The sequence below is a fragment of the Euprymna scolopes genome, chromosome 12 (genome assembly GCF_053919585.1).
Source record: "Euprymna scolopes isolate OS-2025 chromosome 12, ASM5391958v1, whole genome shotgun sequence".
Lineage (NCBI taxonomy): Eukaryota > Metazoa > Mollusca > Cephalopoda > Sepiida > Sepiolidae > Euprymna > Euprymna scolopes.
In genome coordinates, this window is record NC_136493.1 from 2,275,916 (window position 1) to 2,292,500 (window position 16,585).

The 16,585-nt window shown below is 35.2% G+C and overlaps 1 protein-coding gene across 5 annotated transcripts in view; it reads right to left on the bottom strand.

The window, feature by feature from the left end:
* The window catches only part of LOC145291149 (adenylate cyclase type 5-like), a 489,601-nt gene that overhangs the window by 273,544 nt on the left and 199,472 nt on the right, over positions 1 to 16,585 (bottom strand). Inside the window, exon 1 of one of the 5 annotated variants that reach the window (XM_080136672.1) lies at positions 14,233 to 14,373. The exons of 3 other annotated variants lie outside the window; for them this stretch is intronic. The gene's annotated coding sequence lies outside the window, so the exon portion shown is untranslated. Of the gene's footprint in view, positions 1 to 14,232; positions 14,374 to 16,585 lie in introns of those variants that run through there. One more of the 5 variants, XM_080136674.1, reaches the window with a different exon arrangement.

The window sequence follows — 16,585 nt, forward strand, 5'->3', positions numbered from 1 at the left end:
ACGCAAAAATGTGTTTTACTAGTATCGTTTAATTATAGAGTTTTGGGCGATTAGCAAGACTCAACTGGCTCAAATTTGGTCATTTTGTTCAGCATTCTCACTAAAGGTTTAACACTCACATTAAAGGCACTTTAAGTTAAACCAAACTTCGATAGGTAGAAGGGTAACAGCTTGTCTTTGGTAATTTGTATATTCATTTTTTTTTTCACCTTTGGTAAAGAAAAAAACTTTAATGATAGCGTGTTATATTCTGTATCACGCTTACACCATTTCTTGTAATAATTTTACCAAAAATTAGTTTTGCCTATAACTGAAGGAGACATATACATATATATATATATATATATATATATATATATATATATATATATATATATACTAAAGAGACAAAGCCTATTTTAATGTATTAATACTTTAGAACAGAAGAGTCTATTTTTATTCAATTTTCACACCAAACAAGGCAAGTGCCACTGAAGTAGGGGGGGGGGCTACTATCAGGGACATAATTTGCAAGGGGGGGGGGTATTATGAAGGGAGATGAGTACTGTAGATATACAAGCTCAATAGGTATATTTATCCTAGAGCTATATTAATATTGAGTATAAAGATTAATTGTAAATTATTAATCAGTTTCAAAAAGAAAAATCAATTGTTCATCTTTTGAAACAGATTTATAATTTACAATTATTAATCTTTGTCGTGGATATATTTGATTTTTGAAAACTTTATAACAGAATCGATAGAACATTAACTCATACGAAATCTGAAAGAATTAAAATATATTTAAGTATATTTTACGATCTGGCTACGCCGAGCGTCCCTGCTAGCTTGGATAAATACTTTTGCAATTTAAACAAAATTGCTACAATATCAGGACGTCTCCATTTACAGAATGCCAACATCATTACATATGAATCGGTCCCCTGTGGAATTTCCACAGGTCCGCTAGTTGGTTTTTAATATACAAAGGAATTTACAAAGGATTTTAAAGTCTTTAAATTGTTCATTTAGAAGCATTTCATGTTTACAAAAGATTAGTTTTCTTGCTTTTAACCAAATTCAAGTTATTTTAAGAGTTTTAGAATTTACACCGGGATATTTCCTGGGTGGATTTCTATCAGTATTTTTTACAGTTCTGAGCAATTTTGAGACAAAGGAAAGCATTTTATTATCCATTTTCGTTTTAACTTTAGCGCTCAACATTTGTATTTCAAATTTAATTTTTTTTTAATTAAATAAGCATAACTTAAGTTGAAGAATAACTTCTCTTGCCTTTGGTAAGATTTCTTACATTCGTTTCTTGACCACTTGTTAGAAGTCCTAATTCGATTAGAAATTTCTGGAAGTCAAGTATTTCGGTTCATGTGTGCATTGTTTAAACTTTATTTTTTGTAATACTAAATGGGGGTGGGTTGTTTACGTTAAGAACCAACTTCATAAAAGGTGTATATTTCATTTTCGAGATTGTACTATATCATGAAAAGACATGCTTAAAAGTAAAATACCTAAAACGTTTAAAAAAAGAAAAAAAAGAGTCAGCTGCAGTGGCGGCTCGTGCCTAAGATTAGTGGGGGTGCTGTTTAAAAAAATGCGTATTTTTTTAATATTGTGTAAAAATAAAACAAACAAAAAAATATACATAATTTATACGTATGCACACGTATAAAAATACAATAACTTAAAGGAATTCTAAATAGATGTAAATATTTGGAATAGCTTACTCATATTTGAAAGTAAATTCCATTCTTGTTTTAATTTGGGAGAAAAGATTGATAATTTTCTCCTTAACTTCTGAATGATTGCTGAAGAACTTTTCAATTGAAAGCACTGCAAGTGCATTTAGTCTTTCGCAACCCATGGTGCTCCTTAGAAAAGTTATTCTTTTCAGAGTTGAAAAACAACGTTCTGCCTCTGATGTAGTCATGGGAATTGTCAAGATAATTTTTATGAGTTTTGTGATTTCACTAAGAACATCGTTTAAATTGTTTTCCAAAATAAATTTCAGGAGATCAATTGCTTTGCAATACTCATGGATATCTGACCTACTATAAAATATTTCTAGCTCAGTTTCAAGCTTTTGTTTGCCAATCATGGGATATGCTTCAGTTGTCAAGGATATCTCGTCTGTAGGTAGTTCTTAAAACTAGCAAAGCTTTTGTTAAACAATTTATTAAATGTTTAGTTGAAGAATATCTGTCCGTTATATCAGATATAACGTCAGTTCTTTAGCTTCGGCCTTGATTGTTTGTGAAGGATTTTCACAGTATTTGGAGTTTCTTATCTTATAGCAGTTTTTAAATTTGCTATGTATTCATTGACTTTATATATGCTAATTTCCCCAGATTGCATTTGATAAATAATTTCAACATGAGACATAATTTGATGAAATAGCTCTAACCAAAATATGAAATTTTCATCGTTCAAATATTTCAGAATTCCTGTCGCTTCTGCAACGGTTTCATCTACATATGATGTAGACAATTTCAGCGAGACATTTTTTTAATGCTTGAACATTTTCATGAACTATTTATGGTCCGTATGTTAAAGTTCCACCTCGTGGCGGATGGACGTGGAATGCTTACATCCAGATGCTTCTTGAGAATGGACAGACGCTGTGGTGATCTAGAAAAGAAAGTCGGAATAGCCAAAATGTTAGAGATAAATATTCTAGCATTTCGTGTAATGCTTGCTGCATTCCTCATTAAATTAAGTTGATGCACATAACTGAGTGAAATCTGCATTACTATAAACTGCTTTTATTTTCGCCTGAACACCAGCTTTGTCTTTCATGACATTTGCACCATCAAATGTCTGAGCTATCAGTTTTTGGCGATTCCCTTGAAGGATTATATCCAATTGTTGTAGAATATATTTTGATATTCCATCAGCGGTTTGGTTTTCTGGAATAAAGAATCCCCAAAAGCGTTCAAGTATTTTTTCATCCAACAATGATGACATTTGTGTATGTTCAGACACATCTGTTGATCATTTGTGTATGTTCAGACATCTGTTGATCATTTGTGTATGTTCAGACATCTGTTGATCATTTGTGTATGTTCAGACATCTGTTGATCATTTGTGTATGTTCAGACATCTGTTGATCATTTGTGTATGTTCAGACATCTGTTGATCATTTGTGTATGTTCAGACATCTGTTGATCATTTGTGTATGTTCAGACATCTGTTGATCATTTGTGTATGTTCAGACATCTGTTGATCATTTGTGTATGTTCAGACATCTGTTGATCATTTGTGTATGTTCAGACATCTGTTGATCATTTGTGTATGTTCAGACATCTGTTGATCATTTGTGTATGTTCAGACACATCTGTTGTATCGTCAGCCATGACAGCTACAAAGGAAGCTTTGCTAATTTCTGCCCTTATTTCATCACGGTATATTTGTAAAAGAGTCAAGTATGTCATTCTGAATGGTCTTGGAAACACCTCTGAAGACACTACTGGTTTCTAAGTGATTCTTTAAGTCTGGATCTAATTTAGATGCAAAATTTATTAATCCTCTAAATACACCTGCATTTACTGAGTCATCTTTTTCATCATGTCCTCGTAAGGGAGTTTCAAAGTTCCCACAAAAGAAAATACAATCTATTATTTTAGATAAAATTTCACGGTTCTTCTTAACATTCATGTTATGATTGATTGAAAGTCTGTAGGCCTCACTAAGTTTTTCTTTAATATTTACGGTCCCCAAAATTGATAGGGAAACTACATTGTCAACGTGCTCCTTTGACTTCTCATGCTTTTCAGTTCTTTCATTTTGCTAATAGTTCTGAAACCATCTTTTGTCCACGTTACATCACCCCCAAACAATAAGGAAAGCAGAACAATGCCTTTTTTTAGTTCACAGCCGCAAAGCCAACTTTTCCGTTGATACCAGTCAGAATTAAAGCTACGAATATACACTTTGTTGTTGCTAATGCCCGACTGAGATATTTGAATATCAGGCGTTGAACGGCCTCTTTTCTTAATTTCAACTTTATCATGGAGAGGCAGCTGTGAAAACTCAATCTGTTGAAGTTCACTTACCGTCACAGAAGTTATTTCTTGGGGATGCAAGGAGGCCATGGTTAAATTCTTTTATATTAATTGTGTTGGGAAAGGTAAGTACTAGGCAGTCTATTAGAATATTAATTAGGGTAGAAGGAATACAATGTTTACGTGATCCTCTTTTTGCGATTCAACTGAACCGGAAGTTCTAAATGAGTTGAATCGTTCTTTTATAACTTTTAGATAACAGATTTTTATTAACGAAAATAGTTTTACTATTTAAAAACGTTTTTATTTATAAAAAGCTTGTTAATTAAAAATAGGCGTATAACAATAAGCTTGCCATTAAAATTGTTTTTTTAATACAAATATTTAACTTTGCCATTATAAGCCGTCGAAAAAGGGATAATACGCAAAAACAATAAAATACTATTTGAAATTGTGTACACTTTACAGAGTAATAAAAAAATATACAAATATATTTTTTAAACTTTAAAGATTAAATAAATTTTATGGGCTTTTCCGCAGGCAAACAAACATTTTTTTAAATACATTTTTACAATTTTTTAATAATTTATTTTTTCATAAAAACAAAATCTTTGAAATTTACTTGCTTGCACACGATGGTAAAGTTAGAAGTTTACCATTTAAAAATGGTTTTATTGGATAACAGTTTTATTTAAAATTTAAAAATGTGTTTATAACTAAACTTACTTTGTAAATAAAATATAGAATAAAAAAGTTTACATGTTTGTACTATGAGCAACATTTAAAAAACATTTAACTAAAATGTATTTAGAAAAATTTTCTTCGCTTTTCTATAGAAAAAAATGTAAATATTTTTTATTCTGTAAAGTTCAACTACCACAAAATGAATAGATTTCAAACTACATAAAAACACAAACAAAATAAGCCGTACGTGAAAAAATAACATTAGTTACGTTGGTAGCTTTACGGGTAAAAAGCCCGAACACAAAAAAGTTTCGCATATTGTATATTTTTGTCTGCTTAAATCGCATTTAAAAGTATTAGAATTTTTTTAAAGGTGGATATTTATTTACAAGAACACTTTACACTTTTTAATAATAAAAACAAAACATTTGTAAACAAGCCTTTTAAAAAAATAATAATATAAGCGAAAACACGCAAACACCGGTTTTCACGAGCGTTTGGAACTGCGAAAACGACAGTTCCAACTTAGCTTTCATTCGCCGTCTGAATTTCACAGCTCCAAGCAAAGTTTTACTTTTCTACTTATATGAATATGGGGACAGTTATCGACATTAAGCTTCAGGATTATATATATATATTATTAATATGATATATTATCACATAAAAAGGAAAAAATAAACGTATTATTTTTACCGTGTATCGATAATATTGAGTAGAAATGATTGGGGGTGCTGCAGTTCCACAGCTCCAGGCACGAGCCGCCACTGGTCAGCTGACTAGTTTCGCCTTCGTTGTGTCGAGAGATTTAAGGAAAATTTGCACATTAAAATAAAGTTACCTCGCGGGGATTAAAGTAACGTTATATTTTTGAAGATCCTAGAGGCTGACCACGCTTAACCGAAGAGATTCTGTTTACAGAGAGGAGGCCTCCTCAACCGAACGTGAATAATTTCCAAGATCTTTAAATGGAATGTTGAGCGAGCACGACCAAAAGTATGCAGAAGGAAAGTCTTCGGTTTGAGCGGGATTAACCTCTATGATCTTCGAAAAATATGACGTTGCTTTATTTTAATCCCTTCTTTCACCTATTAAGCAACGTAATTATTTTAATGTTCATATTTTCGGTTTTTTCCTTTTTTTAATCCCTTGATACATCTTTGAGAAAGCGAGGGCGAACTCCTTTATTTTTCTTTCCCCTTATTTTTAAAGGTGTTTTACACATTTTAATTTTATTCATAACTAAAAGGTCCCCCTTTTTACATTTTCACCCATGAACAAGGCATATTGCCACTGATATAGGGGGCTACTATCAGGGACATAAGTTGCAGAGATAGTATGTAAGGAGTTGAGCAGCAAGATGTGTTCAAATTACATCTGAACTTCTGCATGTCAGTACAGTTGGGAAGCAGGAGCCCAGAAGGGAATTCCAAAGTCTAGCAGTTGGGGGGGGGAAGAAACTAGAGTAGAAGGCTTCCTGACATCTAGGGGTCTGTGTAGGGTGGGACTTGTCGCGAGTATTTACATTGAGGGGGAACAAGGGCTTATAGTTCGGAGCATTTACCATGAAAATACTAGTAAAACAGGCAGAGGGATGCAACATTTCGATGGGACAGGTTGGAGCTTGGATGACAGTTCAGGATCTGTTAGGTTGGCAACTATTGAACCCTGTCCAGATGCACCAGCCCAAGAATTTACGGAAACCACTAAAAAGCGCATCGAAGCACAAAAACTAGGAACTCGAGACTTCTGGAAAATCTACAACAGTGTAGTAAATAATGGGCAATCAACAATTCCCCCACTATCCAACAATCACGAGGTTGTCTCCTCAGCAACCAACAAGGCTAACATGCTTGCCAGTCGGTTTGCCTCAAACTCCACACTGGACCCTTCCAACCACCCCCTACCTCAATTTCCTATGCGGATAGACGCCACGCTAGAGGATCTGAAAATCACCCCTGCTCAGGTGCATGCTATCATAAAAAACCTTGACACTTCAAAAGCATGTGGACCCGATCTTATCCCAGCTGTGCTATTAAAAAAGTGCTCAGCCGAAGTAGCTCCAGTTCTCTCCAAATTCTACAATACTTTCTATATGAAGGGGACGAGGAAGAATGCAAACCATTACTCGTCTACCTACCTAGAAGAGTTTTTAGTTTTATTTTAAAGTGTTGAATCAGGATTTCAATCAGTATTTTATTTTATTTTTAAGCGATTACCGAGACTAAACCTGACAGCCTCATGTCCATCTTTGTTTAACTTAAGCGTTTTAAACTTAAACACTTTAAAATAAGTTACCAAGAAATTATCTAGGCAAGTAGAAAATTTGTTTCTTGGCCACTTTTTCGATTTGTTATCTATAGTGAAAATGCGCGACTTGACTAAACTTCGATTCCACGAAAGTTTCGGCAGTTTGAGTCAAAATCAATTTGGCATTGTTAAAGTTCTGCATATTAGTTTTCGGTGCGTATGCACTTATTGTACCGCCGAATTTAGTATTTTCAAGTTGAATTCAATCATTTAATTGTTAGGTGAAAGTACAGAATCGTTAGACATCTTTCCATGTTAGAAAAGCTTTCTAAATAACGTTATTTTAGCACAGCACGAGTGCATGTACCCAGTTTCCTAACGTACTTGTTTGACGATGGATGCCACCCACCCACCCTTTTGAGAAGTTTACCAATGAAACATTCTGAAATACAGAAAAATTTGCTTATTTTAAAATTGGTAAACATTACTTTTTCATGGCATTTATCGTGAAGCAGAACGGAAGTAAGATATGCAGAACTTTAAGCCATCAGTTTAGCATGGTCACCATGGCAACCATTTTATCTTAAGTTAGAGTGAAAAAGGTAAACATGGTGTTTAGAGCGTAATATTAAACATTCGAAATTGATTTTGAAACCTTTAAACTGACATCTTGAAATTACTGAGCGCAGCCGCAGCATCTCGACTGCGCCAGTGTTTTCTGGTTAAAATTCTCACCGCCAGAAATGTGACACCAGGTCGGAAAGTGGAATTGAAAAGTCAGCGCCCCCAAGGCAGGACACTAACCCGCAAAAAAAAAAAAAAAAAAAAAAAAAAAAAAAAAAAAAGTCTTTATATCTATCGAAAATAGAATATTTAATTTAATTTTTTTTTAGATTGCAAAAAAATTGAATATTTTTCGTCAATTCTTAAGATGGACCAAAAACTTCATTGAGTATTTCTAAATAGTTTAAAGTTAGAGCATTTTTCACGACAGTTTTTTTTTTTTAAGAGGAGGCTTTCTATTCTGCACTTTCACCTAACAAAGAAAGATACCATAATTTACTTAAATTTAAAATCCTGATTAAAATGTAGCACAGTGCCTGCACTACACAAGCACCATAACAAAAAGGAGGTACTTCACGGGAAATATGGACCTTGCATAAACAGGGTTAATTTAAATGGTTGCTCCCTAAAAAGCGCATACGCAAAAGGTTTTCATTGGTTTATTTAATCACGAAACCTTTTGAAGGTACTATTTGGGGCAAAAAAAAAAAAATAAATAAAAAATAAAAAGGCCAAAAACATTGGAATATGCATGAAAAAAAAAATGTAACAAAAAGTGGAAAATATAAATTAAAACAATGAAAATGAAGCACGAAATAAAATATGAATCAAATTTAATTAAAATTCAAATAAAATACCTCCTTTTTGTTATAATCATGGTGCTTGTGTAGTGCAGGCACTGTGCTACATTTTAATCAGGATTTTAAAGTTAAATTAAAAAAGTGTATGATATAAGAAAGTAAAACCTTAGGGAGCAACCATTAAATTAAAACCCGTTTACACAGGGTCCACGTTCCCCGTGAAGTGAAGCAAAAAAAAAAAAAAAAAAAAAAAAAAACAGACACCGACTGGCGCCACAGGCCACACTAGTTGTGAAGGATCAGGGAGGATGGAAAGTCCGAGGTGGAAGTGTGCAGTTAAAATCTAGTAACTTGGGAAGACATTGTCACCCAAACCTCAAGAAACACCAATGGCCGATGCCAACGAGAAGACAAACGGCTGTTGCGATAACGTGCAATCATTTGTACGAGTGGTCAAGAGATGGAGAACATTGGAAATCTGGGGAGACTTGCTGTCACTCGGTCTCCAGCGAATACCACATGTTACTGCCAGTGAGCGATCATTGATGATCGCCTGTGAGACAACTAGTGAGTGAAATAATGTTCCCTCCCAAATTCACCACCACCCGTAGATGTTTACCAGATTTTCTTAGTTTTTGGCCAATATTCATATAGTATTGGTGTCTTAGTAGTTATGTGAACTTCATTTCCGTATTCATGTATTCTGCACAGATATGAAAATAAAGACTATAGCGGAGTATAGGATTCATCACTATGTAACCGATGAAAATACGCAATAAACATGGGGGCGGGGGGAATGAATAGAAGACCAGAAAACCAAAACTAAATGTAATTTCTGTATTAAAATTATTTAAATATTTCAATCTTGTGGGGAAAATCCAGCTCCCATTAAGGGGCACTAGATAGAAACAAAAATTAAAATTGCCTCAGTCATGAAGGATTTCTCCAGCGGCCGAAGACAGAAAAAGCGAATTGTAGCATCAGAACATACACTAATCTTGTCTTGAAGGCCAAGAATTGTTTCTTTGTTCCCTAAATTCATAATTCAGTTTTATCAGCATTAGATTATACATTGCTTTAAAAGCACATAATTGTACGTAGATAATATTGATATTGAACAATATTCAGTTCCATTATTGATCTACTTGTGTTCCTTTAACATGTTTTAATGCTCTTTAAAAAAGCTGCCATATAATATCGACAGTAACAGTTCGACAAATCTTACCTACATTGCCTGCAGGTATTTTTCAATTAACAGGCCTTCTATATCTCGGTGGTCGTGATAGACCTAAACAAAATCTCAAGAATGGTCTAATCTGTTCAGGTAGGCCTATACAATGCACTCCCTCCCGCTTAAGTATTTAATTTTTTTATAATTATCGATTGGATACTAGTCTACTATATTATCCCCCCCCCCATGCAAAAAAATTCAATATTAAAAATTTTTAGGGGATACATAGATCACCCATAAATGGTACCAGTCCACGATTGAAGGGCAAGCTGCTGTTAAAAAAGCCAAATTCGGAATTCGTACTTTAGGGTTATAAGATTGGACTTTTTAGTTTGCCTTTCAAACGTAGACTGACTGGTTCTATTAAAGGGGTGGGCATTGTACAGGCCCACCTCTTTATTTTTGGTGGCGAGGTAAACCCCTCAGACAATTATTTTCGCTGGCTTCAGTTTGGATTGAATTTGTGCGCTGACAAATCGTATAAATAAATTAAAAATTGTTTGACACTTAAAGATTTTCGGGTATTCTGATAAATTCTACAAAAAAATAAAATAAATTTATGTCTTGTAAATTCCGTTTGATTTTTTTTAAAACCATTTTTCGTAGTGTTTGGAATTTCGGCATGACACGTAAATGCGTCATGTTTTTCTATCGTCGCCATAAGCAAAACGCGCGCACCTGCTTTGGTTTGCCGTTGGAAAACATAACATTACAAACTGTCGACAAGTTAACATGCGATATTCGTTTTCAGAATACCCGAACTCAAATGCCAAAAACAATTTACAATCAACAGGACACGGAAGTACGTAATGTTTTCAACTGAAATGCGTCGGTTTAAAATCAGTATACACAAGCACAATGACAGTTTAAAAATTTGGCTACAATTTGTAATTTGACATTTTCTGAAAGATTCGCTTCAAATATTTTTATATCCTGAGGACGCCACGCGGTTGTAAAGCACCAAATTGAATTAAGTCAGCGATCTCATTTGACATCTAACACCATTAGACAGAAATGATTTTGCATTACTTATGAGACTTGGAAATAACGTTATTTAGAAAGCAATTCTTAACATACGGGGGGGGGGGTGTAACAATTGTGCTTTCACCCAAGTTAAGATACAGGAAAATTGAAAAATCTTTAAGTCCGTATTCAGCGTATAGCGATTAGAGACATGCTGTGAAAGTTGACAGCTATATGGAATAAGTCAGAGTTGCAACCTTGGTTGAAGTGAGTGTCCCTGAACAGAGCTGAAAAGGAGAAACAAACCAAATATCAAGGTCTCATGTATGATGAAAAGAAACTGGAACCTTAGATTCCTCAGTTGGCACTGCCACGGGGCTTATGAAGAAGCTGAAGTCCTAATGAACCAAGTGCAAAAGAGATCCACACAATTGCACTTAAGGGAACAACGAGGATACTAAAAAGCTGTTGGTTTCAATAAAAAGCAGGGTAACGTTGGCAACCCCATACACAGCGTTACAAATATATATATATATATATATATATATATATATTATATATAAAGACGAGTAATACTTTAAGCTAAATGGAAGTCGTTGCTTTTAGAGATAGTCTAGAAGCAGGAAGCAACGTGAGCAAATAGTGTCGGCATAGAAAACTTTGAAAAACTTGATGCTGGGTGGGTGGGGGGTGCACAAGTGCAAGAGTACCTATTTACTAGGCCTCCCCACCGGACAGAGTTAGACACCAGGGTCGTTTTTTAACGTGGAGAAAAGGTACAAAAATAAAAATTGTCTCAGTCGTAAAGGATTCTCCTCCACCGAAAGAGAACAAGAAATAGTAGTGCAGCAACTGCAGCATCTGAAGAACAGATAAACAAAAGAGAAAAGCGCATTTTTTTTATGACGTTTTATAAATGAAATGTCAAAAAAAAAAAAAAAAAAAAAAAAAAAGTGGTGTGTACTTGTCACGGAACGAAGATGTCATTTGAAAAAATAGCGATTTAATACTGAAGGGCAATGCCAATTTTCATCTCGATAGTTCGAATTGATATACTTCCCTCTTATTCAACAGCCGATGAAAAGCCAAGTACGCCCGAAGATGGAATACTGCCGCCATATCTGGGCAGGAGCTGCTAAAAACAGCCTATCATGCCTTGACAGAGTACAAAATAGACTTCGTGGGGGATGCCCTTTTCCCCGCAACCTCTCCCATAGAAGAGACGTTGCGAGCCTATCTTTGTTTTATCGTTATTTCCATGGCAGCTGCTCGTCTGAGCTCCAATCTCTGGTCCCCCCTCGCAATTTTTTTACGAAAAACACCCGTCTAGCTGAAACCACTGTCAAAAATTTTCCCCACTCTTTATCTGTGCCTAAATCAAAACGTAGATTCCATGAACAAAGCTTTCTTAGAACTGCACGCCTGTGGAACTGTTCCGTCCGCTTGCTTCCCACCTGACTACAACCTGGATGTCTTCAAGTCCAACGTAAACAAATTCCTGATGAACCGCCCCCCCCCCTTAGACATTTTTATTAAACCCCCACACTAACGTACTGTACATGCAATAACCCTTATCCCTGAGTGGCTTCCGGGCCTTGATAAGTGGTGATCATCTTGTAAAAAAGTTTCGCCTCAAACTTTCTTTTTTATTTTACAAGAACGTCCTCTTAAGGCCTGGAAGCCACCCGAGGATAAGGGAAAATAAGCCTACGGTAATCATTGGTACAATAGCTTAGGAATTATTAAGTGTGATATAGTTTGATTATTTAAGGGGACTGCCGATCAATTTACGCGATTTTTGGAATATGAAATTTGTTTCGTGAAGATTTAATTCGAAATAAGCTCAAATTTACCATGAAATCGATTTCAGGGGTGGGGACGTGAGAAGCGTTTGTTTTAAATCCATATATTTATGCGGCGGGAGAGGGCTTAAGCTTAAAAAAAAACTCTTGACCTTCTGGTCAGAATCAAAGTTCCGATACTGCACTTCAGTTTTGGTCTCGGTTAGTAGAGATCCTTCATGACTGAAGTCTTTTTTTTAAGATAAGAGTGCCCCTTTTGGGGAGCTGGTTCCCCCACGGTACTAGTGCAGAGTGATCCGGGCGTAAATAACATTTAGAAAAGCCATTCTTAACATGGGGAGGGGATGGCGTTTTGTACTTATTCTATACTTCAACCTTACAATTGAAAAAAAAAAAAAAAAAACTTTAAACTTGGAAATACGATTAAAATAGCGGATGACACTCTGCACTAGCACCTCCCCATATTAGAAACCGACCTTGTCGGTAACTACCCTCGTGGGGATGTAAAAAAAAAAAAAATGTTCCAAGTTAGTTTCGAATTTTGACTTGTCACGACAGTAAATAAGTCAGCCATTTAGTTAAATGGTTCTATCTTGGAACACTTTCCCCAGGTATTTTCTACAAGAAAATTGGTTTGTCGATCGCCTGAGACAACCCCTACAGGGAATACCGACTGGCGAGAGGTGGGGCTAGATTTTCACGCTAAAGCAACCTCAACTCACATGCAATATTTGCGGGGAGTGGGGGGGGGGACTTGTAGATAACTAGTTACAAACTTTGAATCTCGAAAGTTGAAAACTTGAGGGGGAGGGAGTGAGGGTCAGGCACTTCTGCAGTTTACGAAAGTTTCAAAATACGGGGAGGGTGTTGCAAAAATTCTGTACTGTCACCTAAAAATATCGTAACTAAAATACTTGTGCTTATTTAGATAATCGACAAATCGATTTTTTTAATGCAGTTTTACTCAAACTGCATGTCGAAAATAGTAATATATCTAAAAATTACGAACATTCGAATAGAACAGTTGCTACTGTTTTAGTAGCAAAAAAAAAATAAAATAAAATAAAATAAAAATAAAAGAGTATCAGTCACTATCGGCTTAGAAAAAAAAACGTCAACCATTAAACTGGCGAAAAGGGAGATAAAGTATTTCTCTATTCACAATCTTCAAGGTGTTCACATCTAGAGAACATGCCATTTCCAGTAAATATTGTTTTCCCAATAAATTTATGAAAATTCGTAATTTAATAAATTACTATTTTCGACATGAAAAGTATTCTTGCTTTAAATTTTTTTTAAAGTTGATATGTCAACTATTTTAACACCCAAATAGTATTTTTAAAAAAAATACGGTACGATAACTTCATAAAGCACCATAGGATTTCTAATTATACTTCGATTTTTACGGTATTTGTTAAATTGTTAGGTGAAAAGTGCAGAACAGTCAAGCAAGCAGCCTCCCAATGTTAGCAATAATGGGATTCCAGCACGGTCCGTAAACTGCAGAAGTATCGAAAGTTACTTAGGTTTTTTATTGAAAGTTTTAAAAGACAAAGTAAATAGTTCAAGTGTGGTTATAGAAAATGAGAGCTTCTCATGCGCCCCTATTGAAAAAAAAAAAAAAAAAAAAAAAATGCAGAGGGGGCGGGGATTACTTGCTCCCCATTGTGGTACGAAGAGACCTGTAAATGTAATGGACAAAAGAAAAAGGGTAGCCGGCGGCATTTTCTAGATACGGGTCGCCTTAGGCGACTGCCACTAAATAAATCACTCCCTCTCGACGAAGGCGATAACGCCTAGGAGGATAACACCCCACGGTTGAACTACAGCCAATTCAGACAAAAAAAAAAAAAAAAAAAAAAAGTGGGGGAGGGGCTATAGAGTAAGCCTCTTTAAGTCTAAATGTGACAATGTTTTTATAAAAGAGAGGAGGGAGGCGCACTAACCTTGAATTGTAAAAAAAAAAAATTACGATCCGTTTAAAAAAGTGCTCGACGTGAAGACAAAAATGCGTAAAGATACAAAAATCCGTCCAGAGTTGATTTGTGGTGTCCTTCTTCTCTGGCAAGAAGGAAATCAAATAAAAAGGCGAAGAGGAAACCATGCTTGGTGGACTAAGCGGAGGTAGACTCATCGTTGAGGGGAGATAGATAGAGAGACAGAGAGAGAGAGTAGACTCGCCTATGTAAACAATGGAAAGCGAGAAAGAAAGAGAGGAGGGGAAGAGAGACGGAGAGGGAGGAGTGGGCGGGGAAGAGTTGGATTGCCTCACCCCACCCCCTCCCACCTTACTGTTACGTTTGTTTTTCGTTCATTATTGGAGATTTTGACTTTATTTTGTGTGATCTTTTATTTATTTATTAGTTGTATTTTTATTTGCTTATTTATTATTATTGTTGTTGTTGTTGTTATTGTTGTTATTGCTGTTGTTGTTGTTATTGTTGTGATTGCTGTTTTTGTTATTGTTGTTATTGTTGTCGCACGCCTCCCCTCACCGCCTTTAAAGTTAAAGTTAGAAAGATTGAACGAGATCCACCCCGTATACATGGACACTAGACAGTCAAACCAGGATCAAACTGTAGTATATGTTCTGTTTCGTCAGAAGAGAAATCCTTCTAGACTGAGGCAATTCCCAATCCCGAACCCCACCTTTTTTCCGTGGTGGTGGTGGGTGGTGGGTGGCCAAGTTGGATTTCCCTGACTGCACTGGTGCACTGCCCCCTCGTGTCTCGTGCGGAGATACGAAAAGTGAAACTCGTACAAATGAATTCATCTCATCCGTTTCAAATTCAATTAACTCCCACCACCATCTCCGCCATCACCCTCTCTCTCTCTCCCCCCTTCTCTATCTTTCTTTCTGTTTCTTTCTCATCTCCCTTTTTTTCTTTCTCTTGCTTCCATATCTCTCACCCTTCACGCGCTCTCTGCCGGTGTTCTCTCCTTCTCTTCTCCCTCTTTTCTTTCTCTTCCTTTCTCTCTCTCTTTCTCCACACCCCCTCATTAAATTAAATATTTTTCGGAGCAACAATAAAACAGCTTTAAAACAAAACTTAAATTGTGTCGATTCTGATAACGATCAACTTGCCATGTTTAGTATCCACACACCGCGTCGACCCTTCCCACTTCTTCCTGACTGAAAGTTTTTTTTGGTAAATTTTTACTTACTTTCCATCTTAACAATCACCTTTAAAATAACGACTTTACAGGTTTTAAAGTATGCTGAAAACGAATATCGCATTTAAAATTGCCGCAAACAATTATTTTTCGGATATTAAGCAATGTTATCAATGGTGACTATTTCTGTACGGGCATATTTTGCGCACACATAAATGACTACCACTGATAACATAAGGAATTACATTACTTAATATCCGGAAATAATTGCGGCAAATTTAAAACAAACAAAAAATAAATATCGCTAGTTGGCCAGAAAATGGGTGCTCATTTTACGTTAAATTTATAAAAAAAAGTGATCCCTAATTTTTAAAAAAATTAATTTCTTCATATCATTAAAATATTTCTTTGCACCACTTTTAAATGTTATATTCGTTTTCAGCACCCGTGAAAACCTGGAAAAGTTGTCACTGTAAAAGTTTTTTTTTGGGGGGGGGGGGGGAAGAATTTTGACATTGACCAAAAAACATTCATTGTAAGTTAAAATTCATGAAAAAATATTTATTTTTGAATAATAAACAACTGAAGTTAAAAAAATAAATATTTCTTTTGATTTTTTTAAAAATATTTTCCCTTCTGATTTTTATGTTATTTGTTCAAATAAAGGTAAATTATTTAGATTTTTTTCAAAATAATAAACCGACGATAGCTAACAAATATTTCTTAATGACGTTTTCTTTTTCTTTTTTTTCTTTTTTTTTGTATAAGACGCTCAGTGTTTCGACGCCTTCCAACATTTTCCGTAAACCGCCCGGAGAATTCCGCCAATAAACATTTTAGAAGGTATCAAAAATTATTTAGAAAACCGAATATTAGTTATTGATACAAAAATCAATGTATTCTTTAAAGATTAACATTTTTTTTTTTAATTGTCTAAATTCGAATTGTCGTGGAGACGAGTGGAGGGGAGCGATTGGGCTCAACATACGGGTCTTCCTCAACCGCTAGAATCTATTAATGATGGATCATACGGCAACCATCATGAATTGACTTGACTCTACTAACCCGTTTCAAACGCCACTGTTTCAGGAACTGTCTTGAGCCTGCTCTCGGCCTGCCAAACCAAAAGGGCATTGGTATGTATACAATATATGAGCACTAGTGGAAATCGCATTCCAAATAAAA